This window comes from Microcebus murinus, chromosome 8 (genome assembly GCF_040939455.1).
Source record: "Microcebus murinus isolate Inina chromosome 8, M.murinus_Inina_mat1.0, whole genome shotgun sequence".
In the NCBI taxonomy this organism is placed as follows: domain Eukaryota; kingdom Metazoa; phylum Chordata; class Mammalia; order Primates; family Cheirogaleidae; genus Microcebus; species Microcebus murinus.
This window is the reverse complement of record NC_134111.1, coordinates 4,198,053-4,207,610: the sequence shown is the minus strand read 5'-3', so window position 1 is coordinate 4,207,610 and position 9,558 is coordinate 4,198,053. Positions and strand designations below refer to the sequence as shown.

Sequence of the window (9,558 nt, the reverse complement as noted above, 5' to 3'; positions counted from 1 at the left end):
GATGCGGGTCTGTCCGTCGCACGTGTTCTGAACACCTCCTGCAGGCCAAGCTCTGACCAAAGGCTTAAGGAGTCCCAGCCCAACTGGGACACTGACGTTTAAACAAGTCCTTTCAACTTGTGATGCTTGGATCTTAAGGGATGAAATATGCAGAGGATAGGATGTCTGAACAGAATTCTGCGTAGAAGCATGTGCCAGGAAATGTGGGTGGGAAGGGCATTGCCTGTGAGCCCAGGGGGACCCTTGCAGATTTGGGAGGCTGCAGGTGGCTGCTGCTGGTGGGAGGAGAAGGCAGTATGTGCCATGCATGGGAGCACCCAAGTCCTGAAGACCCTCGCTGGCCAGACCAGGGGTTGGAGCATCTGTAGGTTTTTGACAAGGGAAAATGACTATGTGTGTGCTTAAATCTGGGAGTGGTATGGTGGCTCAGGCCTTCAGAGGTCTCTCTCTGGCACTCCATGTGTGTGGAGATGTCAGGTCCACCGTCTGTCCAGGGTCCGGGGCCTCCGTGCTGCCCAGGCCATGGGGGTGCACAGGTCAGATCTCTGCAGCTGCAGGACACTTGCAGTGCCCACCTGCCAGCTCCTGCTCGGCACCCAGTCAGCTTATGGGGACCAAAAAAAGTCCAGCCTTACTCACTGTCACTGGTACAGGGCGAGGAGAGGCCAGAGCAGATGAGCTTGGGGAGCCCCCAGGCCCCAGCTGTGCAAGCATGACCCAGTTTCAACGCAGGTAATTTCCAGAAAAGGTGGCTTCCTGGAGTTCAGGGACCAACATTTGACCTGACCCCCAGTCCCTTCCACAAAATAGAGACTGTTTGGTAGAGGGAACGTTTTCTCCTCCTGTGGTTTTATTGGAACAATTCACTGCACGCCTGCCTCTGGCTGCTCTCCTCAGGCCCCTGGGCCTTGGGCCACTCCTGTGCCCTGTCATGCAAGGCCAGGCCACCCAAACAGTCCTGGGTCACTGTTGTGGGCTGGCGTTTCCCGGAAACAGCCATGCACGCTGGTCCGTGTGAGGAGGTGACTAGTGGGAGAGAGGAAGGAAGCAGGGCCGTACCACAGGAATCAAGACAAACAGAAGTGTCATGTAGGGACACTGTGCCCACATCCACCGGGCCCTCCACAGCAGAGCTGAGGAACGAGAGGTTCCAAGAGAAGCAAGCCCTCACGGCCCGGATTCCCCTGTGAAGGGAGCCTCGCGCCTTCCTGCCTGGCTAGAGGTGGGTGAGCTCGAAGCTGCAGAGGCAGCCTGGGGAAGTGGGGCCTGCGGGGAGACACTCTGGGAGTGCACCCCAGGGTCTGGGGCTGAACTCAGCGTGGATGCCAGCGCATGCCTCTGGCCTGAAGATCTCCGAAGGCAGAATACTTACCAGAGCGTGATGACGGCGAGCTGAAGCGACAGCCGAGGCCGCCCAGGTCTCCCTGCTCCTTGGAAGGCAGAGTCAGACCTGGCAGTTCCCAGGTTCATGTCGGGGAGTCTCAGGGCTTAGAGGAAGAGGAGGCAAGAGCTGTGAGGAATCCCAGGTGGCTGCTGAACCCAGGCAGGTGAAACCCGACCCAAGAGAGATCTGGGACATCGGCCCTGGCAGGGCTAAAGGGAGCGGGGATGTCCCCTCTTAGGGAATCTCCAAAGTGGAGACGTCTAGGGCACGGCTGACAAGTGAGGTATTAACCGCCCTTTGTTCTGGGCTATCTTTTCAAGGATGCTTAGATGAGGAACGGCCTTGAACGGAAGATGGCAAACATCCAGAGCAAAAGGTAGGCAAACTCACTGTCCACTAAAATAAAGATGATGTCTCACTCCAGAGCAAAGAGTAGGCATGTCTGCACTCATTTTAAGAGATCTGGGTTCCAAAGTTTAGGGTTCCTTTCTTATAACACAGCCCACTGCACATGCAGGTGTCACCTGGCCTTCTGCATATTGACCTATGAGAACCGAGCTCAGAGAATAGCCACAGAAATGCCGGTTCTCTGGCTATCACCACCGCTGTGAGGAATAAACTGTATCTCTGACCCAGAAGTCTCCTGTCTTTTACTGGCATCCATGAAACTCAGGCAAGCTAACATGCTAGCTTGTAGCTGGGACAAAATCTCAAAGCCTTCACAGTTCTTGGCACTAGCCGCCCCTCTCCCCAGAGGTGTTCAGGAGGGGAAGAGCCACCCCAGAACCAGGCTGCACCCCTGCGCCAGGACAGGGGAGAGAAGCAAACGGGCAGAGCCTGGGCCTGCCAGGCCTGGCTGCTCTGGGAGGGGCCTCGGATCGGCTCCCGCTGGAGTTCCACGCTGCTCTGGGCTGGCTGTGATGCTGTGAAGACCTAGGGAAGGGTGATCCGAGAGCTCAAAGCAGCGGTGAGGAGGGAACAAATCTGACCACAGGAATTACGCCCTGCTGATCCGAGATGCTGCACCCAGCCTTGTCCCAGACCAAGCCGTCCACTAAGGGAGCCCCGCAGACCCACGCTCAGTGTGCCCCGCAGCTGTGCGCTCGGCCCCTTCCTCCCCACCGAAATCCTCCACTCTGCTCCTCGTTGAGGCCCGCACAAGGACGAAGCCCTTCTCCCTCCCTCCCTCCATCCCTCCTCCTTGGGAGGCAGAAAGTTCATCGCTCAGAGCAGGAGGGGTCTTCGGGGTCAGGGCCCTCCCTGGGAACGAGCAGCCCCGCCCTGTCCTGTGCACTCAGCCTGCCCCAGGGTTCTTCCCAGCCCAGAGTGACTCCAGCAGGAGGTTGCTGCTGTCCCTCCACCCTGACCTCTTCCGCACTCTGCTCTCAGGCAAAGCCCCAGGTGACGGTGACGTCACCAGGCCTCAGACTCTCCTGAATGCACCCCATGTTCTAAAACGTAGGGACATTCTCTTGTGTACCAAGCACTTTCTTACGGCTTTATACTTACCACTTTTACCCTCACAAAAACCCACAGTGGTGTAGACTAGCCTTACCCTCACTTTGCAGATTAGGAAACTGAGGCACTAACTAGTGAGGTGATCAGGCAGAGGCACACGGTTGGCAGCGCCAGAGGAAATGTGGGGACCTGAGGCCTGTGCTCTTCCCCGCCACAGCACAGGCTGCCTCCGCACGGCCAGGACGCCTCACTGCGGCGGGCCCTGAGCGTGCTGCTGCTCTTTGCAATGTATCCAGCAGTCCAACGCCCCAAGGCGCTGGCACAGGACAATACCATGGGATCTGGAGTCCCCTTTCTTGCCAGTTCTATGGGACGTCAGGGTCCCCATCACATGTCATCCGGCCAGGCTGCTGCTCCAACCTCAGGGACAACCTGCCCAAGCCTCTGGGCCACAGACCATGGCAGTGCCCACTCCTCGCCTTGCCACTCAGGGCCCCCCGGCCAACCCCACCTCACCTGCATCCCTTTGCGAGGGGCTTGCTCCTGCTGCCAGAGCACAGAGGTGCCGGGGAGGAATTCCCCCAGCGGTCCCCGGCCAGTGACAGGAGGTGCTGCCCCGCACCGGCTCCCGCGCCCCTGGGCGGGGAACTCTGCAGAGCCTGAGGCCAGCGTGTTCTGCCAGGGTACTGGCTCTGGCCTCAAAGTTCCCCAGAGGGAGCGAATCCAGTGTGAACTTGCTTGATAACCAAGTTCCTTCCCTTCAGGGTCGCCCCTCCCACGTCCTGCCAGTGGCGCCGGGATCACATTGCTCCCAGAGTCCATTCTCTGTCTCGGGGTCTGTTTCTGTGGAGCCCAAGCAAAGGCAGCCTGACTCTCCGCCTCCCGCCAGCCGGAAGAGAAGTGGCCGCTGCCCCATCTGTCCCCTTCAGGCCCCTCGCCCCACTGTCCTGCAGCTCCGCTGCCCAGCTCCTCCCAAGCCCCTTCGTGGAGAGGGCCCTGGCAGCCCACCCTCACCCTCCTGCTGCCCCAGGAAGAGCCCGCGAGATGGAAGGGGAGACTGAGGCACAGGACGATATGGTGGCCGTGTGGGGTGGGAACTGGCCAGAGCTGTCCCCACCGTCCACCGTCCATCCGTCCCCCCACCACAGGGCAGGAGGCGTGTCGGGGGCTGCTGGGACCTGAGTCTCCCTGCCCAGCGTCTCTGGCTCCTGAGAGCACGGGAGACATTTCTCCCTCTTGCCCGCTGCCCGTCCCACCTTTGCAGCCGGCCCGGCGAGCAGCGTCCCAGAGCACGCGAGGGCAGAGGTGCCATCGTCCTTCCCGCCAGCGTGCTGCGATTTGTGGGGACAGATCAAAACCTGGGTAGGATTTTTCCCCTTCTGTCACTCCCGGTACCTTAAAAATCTCTCACCTGATTTGTTTTGTAAACTTGCATTTCACTTGATCGTTTCGGCCGGCTGTCGTAGCCGCTGGGGCTCTGCTGCGTTCCGTCCGCTATTCCGTGGGGCTCGCGCTCCCTCCCGGCCTAGTGTTCTGCCCGAATTCGGCCGGCATGCCATGGCGCCCAATCCTCACAGCGCGGGCGGGTGCGCTGCCCTGGTGCTCGCGGGGAGCCCTCCGCCGGGGAGCCCTCCGCCGGGGAGCCCTCCGCCAGCCAGGCGGTCCTCCGCTGTCCCCGCCGGCGCTGCGGTCACAGCTCTGTGGGCGTGGTGGCTGAGGGAGCTGCTCCAGCTGCATCGAGCTCTCCCGGCCGTCCACGCAGCGCCCTGCCCCGGCTCCGCGTGCGGCGCCTCTCCGAACCCCGGCCTCCCCGCTGTGCAGTGAGGACAGTGGCACCTGCTGCTCACTGTGTGTGTGCACATGTATGTGTGTGCATGCGTGTGCATGTGCGCGCATGCGTGTGTGCCCACGGGAGCAGGGGTGTGAGAAGGGGCGCTGTGCACAGCAAGTAGACCCCGGAGCTGGGACAGAGGAGACGGTCAGCACACGTCCACTTCTTCCCCATGTCTCCAAACTGAGGATGACGCGCACTGCGGGCCTGGGTGAGTCTTTCTGCCTCTGCGACAGCAAATGTGGTAGTTCGGGAGACCACTGGAAGGGCAGGGATTTGTCACTTCCCTCCCAAAAATGTCCCAGGCATGAACCAGCCCTGACCAGGCCCATTTACAGGGACATGCAGTTCTTAGGGCAATTTCCAAAGTGGACCATTATAAAAGGTGCTCCGTGAAAGGGCCCCTCAGTGTTGCCCCTTCCAGCAGCCCCGGCAGCTCACCACGCGCGGCACGCAAGGCGCGGCACGCAAGGCGCGGCACGCAAGGCGCGGCACGCAAGGCGCGGCACGCAAGGCGCGGCACTCGCTCTAACCGCCAGCAGGTCGATGTCCACAGCCCCGTGCAACCAAGCTCTGGCCAATGGAACATGTGCAAGTGTCAGGGTATGTCCTTAAAAGAGGGGAATGCCCTCCCCTCCTCCTCTCCCCTTCCCTACTGTCCAGAATGTGGACTTGAGAGAAGGCGCTGGACCAGCCGTCCTCGCGACACAATGGCAGCTCCTGGCAACCAGAGCAGAAAGAGAGGAGTCTGGGTCCCCACGTTGTCAGGGGTGCCACAGCCCCGGGCCACCTGCCCGGGTGTCCACAAAGGAGGGAAATCAGTTCTAGCATATTAGGGCACGAGTTTTTACTCTGTATTTTTTTGTTACATCTGCCTAACCTGTATGACAACTATTACAGTAGGTGCTTAATAAACATTCATTGGCTGAATAACAAACTTTTGAAATGGTGAAATTATTCTAGATCAAACTCATAAGAAGAATGAACTGTACCTTGTGTTAGAATTAACTTCAGGAAACTGACCTCTGGGATGGAGGAATGAAGGGCACAGTGGACTCTCCCCAGCAAACAACCATTCACCTGGAGAAAATTACAGAAACAATTATTTGGAGTCTGTGGAAACTGTGCTGACAGAATACAGCAAATGGAGAAGCATTTATTCAAGAAAATCTACTAAATCTACATAAGAAGAGGGAAAGTCTATGGACACAACTAGCTCTGTCTTAGAGAAACCACTCTAGGACCTCGAACCCAAGTGGGTACTGCCAAGAAGGTGGGGCTCCCCGTCCAGTCTAGGCTGTGCTTCCACTCTGGGGGGGCAGCCCACCAGCATTTCTCCTGGGTACAAAGCCCTACTTGAGGCAGGCGGGGCCCAGACCACAGGCTTCCTGCGCGAGCGTGCCTCTGTGTTCTGGTGTTTGGACATCTGGGAAGCCTGCTCCTGCCGGCTCACCGGTTCCTGGAGATAGTGAGCGACTCGCTGCTGCCAAATGTGGGTTTCGTTGTTACTCAGGTCTGGTGAGATCAGGAGATGGTCGCCACTAAAAGGACGGTCTGTCCCCAGAGGAAGGGCACCCTACACTGCACACAGAGCCACACGGGAAACACCAGCGTTGGTCAGGAGCAGGGAGACGTGGACAGGAGCCTTTCCTGTGCTTCCACGCCAAGGTATGGGGGCGAGGCTTAGGAACGGTTAGTTTGAATAATTAACTCCGAGGGGATCTGGCCCTAGCGTATCAGGTCAAGGGAACATCGGCCCGAGGGTAAGAGTCCCACAGAGCAGCTGGGGTCCCCGGATTGACTGGCTGCTGTGACAGGTTCTTCACTGTCTCTGGGAATCAGCTGCCCAGAGAAGCAATCTCCCCAGAGTTACTAAGGCCCGGGATGTCAAAATGTCAAAATAAAAAGGCGTGCTTAGCACAACTGGCCCGGTGAGGTGCTGGCATCTGTTAAGGAACCTTACGGTGACAGTGGGGACTTTTAGAGTGTGAGGCCTGAGCGGCTGCAACGGACAGGAAACATGCGGCAGGAGAGCAGACGCTGCCGCGAGGCTGTGTCATAAGGAGTTGTCGCAGGCCGGCTCCTACATAACTACCTTCTCGTACGCCATTAGCCAAGAACACACATCTGAGATTTCCAGGGTCTCTAACAACACCCAGTGCAGCTGTGAAACGCGCTCAAGTACGAGCTTGTCCGCCTTGGTGCATCTCTCAGGTCACGGCGGCAGGTCCGTAGTCATGTTGTTGGAGGACGTGACCGGATGGTTTGGTAAAGTGTACATAAAGATTGGTGGCATTTGTGTGTGACCAAGGGCAAGGGTGGTTGTGGGGGCCACGGTGGAGAGGCGGGGCCGGAGGTCACCTACAGGGCTGGAGGTGGGAGTAGAAGGCATGGGGAGGGGTGGTCCTCTCGCCAGCGCCGAGGGGTCCACTGACATCAGACAGGCCCCTCCTGGGGAAAGCAATAGTGCCCACTAATTTCTAGAGCGGCCCAGGTAGTAGCACCCACCAGGTCTCCCTTCAGGCATGGATTGTAGGGGTCTATGTCTGGCAGAGCGCAAAGAGGATCTGGCAGGATCACAAGCTAAGCAGATAGTGAGATTTGGAAACACAACAGAATCCCTGATCTCAAAGGAAAAAAGCAATGAGTGTCCCACATCCAGTCCGTCCGCACCTCAGGAGAGGCGGCCGTGGACCCTGCTGAGGCGGAGGTTTCCGTATCCACTACTATTGTCTTGTCCTGGGGTCAAAGTCACCTCCAAGAGCGAGGTCCCGGGCTGGGCTGCCGTCATCTCCGGCCGTGAGCTTGGGGCGATGCCGGCTGTGGTCTGGAGGGCCCGCGCGCCCAGAGATCAAAGCTCCGCAGAGGCTGTGACGCAGAGACACCCTGTGTCCACAGGGGCCTTTTATTTTTCCCTCCTGCATCTAGGATGTTATTTTTTCCTCTTTTTCTTTTTTTATTTCATTTTATTTTCTGTTTTAGGCTTTCAGAGGTTTTAGAGTGAAGCTTTGGCAATTACAGGAAAGGGGGGAGGGGAAAGGCCGGGGTTTGTCCTTGCCGGGCTCTGCAGCCACCCCACCCCCACCCCCAGCCGGGACTGCTGCTGCACCCACAACCACAGCGCTCTCCCCAGCTGGGCGCCAGCCCACTCACCAGCCCAGCCTGAAGTATCCGTCCCTTGACTTTTCTTTTTTCTCTTTCTTCTTTTTAAACAAAATCTGTTATAATGGCCTGTACCTCTAGGTGGATAAAATCCCCGCCTCTTTTGTTGTTGTTGTCGTTATCAGTGATGGTGTCTGCTGTCTGTCCCAGACCACTTTTCCTTGTTCTTTTCTCCTTTGAGTGTTTCAACTGACAAACTCCTGGTGGTGCCCTGTAGCTTGTCCAGAGGCAACAGCCCCCGCTCTAGACTGTCCCCATGGACCTCTGGCAGGGGTGGGGTCTGGATCTAATTCCAGGAGAACAATAGGGGTTTTATCAGTATTTTTGAATTCTGGGTTTTGAGGCCCTTGACAAGCTGGTAAACAGTGGTGTTCAATTACAGCCATGTGTTATCCAAGCATTTCACATGACCTTCAGGGGGCTTGGGTAGGGCAAGGATAAAATGTTCTCTCCTCTTTCCATTTTCATTAAGTATTATGCCATCAATCCCATGTGTGTTGGTAAATTAAGTTGAGCCTAAAGCTGCCTCCTTACATATTTTAGGTTCAGGCTAAAAGTTTCTTTGTACTTATGTTACTGCACCAAACTGGGGTCCACTCGCCTGGTGCAGTAAAGCCAGATGCTGATGCCTTTGCAGGGAGAGAAACTGGCATTTATTGCATGGTGCCAAGCAAGGAGAAGGGACAGCTAATGCTTAAGACCAAAACTCCCTGATGAGACGTATAAGCAAGGATTTTTAAAGACAGGGACACATTCCCGGAAATCAGAAGTTGCAGGCAACACCATAAGTCAATACGTGAGGTTACACGTGGGTTTGGCCCACAAAGGTGGGATATCTTGAAGATGGTCTTACAGGGCACAAGAAGATTCAGAGAATCCTTGATTCGCAGTTGGTTAAGGAAGCAAGGCCTTGTCTAAACACTTGGGGCCAGTGGAAAGGAACGTTAAGGTCTGGCCTGTGGATGTGACCCTCTCCGGGTCCTTCAGTGGGAATTTAGAGCCCAGAAGCATGGTCAGAGTTCATTCCTCACTTCCACCAAGGTCTGCGTGACAGTGGTCAGCATTTTCCACTTGGTAGGAGGTTCTGAAAAGCAGGGTTCCATGGGGAACCAGAACACCTCGTGACTCTGGCTTCCTTGGGAATGACTGTAACCACCTTCTTGCTTTTCAAGCTGCCCATTTCCTTCTCAAGACTAGCCAGGTGCCTGGATTTCCCTTGAAGGGACTCAAGAGTTTTCCTTTATTTCCATGCTTGGGGGGCCCAGCATCCCCCTAAGGGGATTCCTGCTCCATCTCACTTAATGAAGTGTAGCCTACCGGGATGTGTATACAGACTGCAGCCTCTTCTTGCACCGGTCACTGGGTTTTGGCCAATCACAAGTGACCAACTGTTCAAACTGTGTTCAAATAAGGAATACGCTGGGTTGTAAGCAATCACCGATTTCTGTGCCACACTTCCATTTTCTGCTACCCTTTCTCTTCCCTTTCTCTGTCCATAAACCCTCTCTACCACGTGGCAACAGTGGAGCCTCTCTGAACCTATTCTTGTTCTGAGGGCTGCCCCATTCACCAGTCATTCTTTGCTCGATCAAACTCATTAAATTTAATTTGTCTAAAGGTTTTCTTTGAACAGTGTGATTCCTGATAACTGGGCGAGGGGGAAATTGCAGCGCACTGCGGCAAGCAGCAGCGTGAGAGCTCACATCCAGAGCACCCCTTTGTG

General features: G+C 56.5%; 1 long non-coding RNA gene across 1 annotated transcript; it reads right to left on the bottom strand.

Moving 5' to 3' along the window:
- Positions 1-879: 879 nt before the first annotated feature.
- Positions 880-4,473, bottom strand: LOC105879301 (uncharacterized). Its single transcript, XR_001157698.2, has 3 exons — positions 4,254-4,473; positions 1,373-1,487; positions 880-1,026 (listed from the first exon to the last, which is right to left on the bottom strand). It is a non-coding gene; the product is annotated as an uncharacterized LOC105879301 (long non-coding RNA).
- Positions 4,474-9,558: the final 5,085 nt, after the last annotated feature.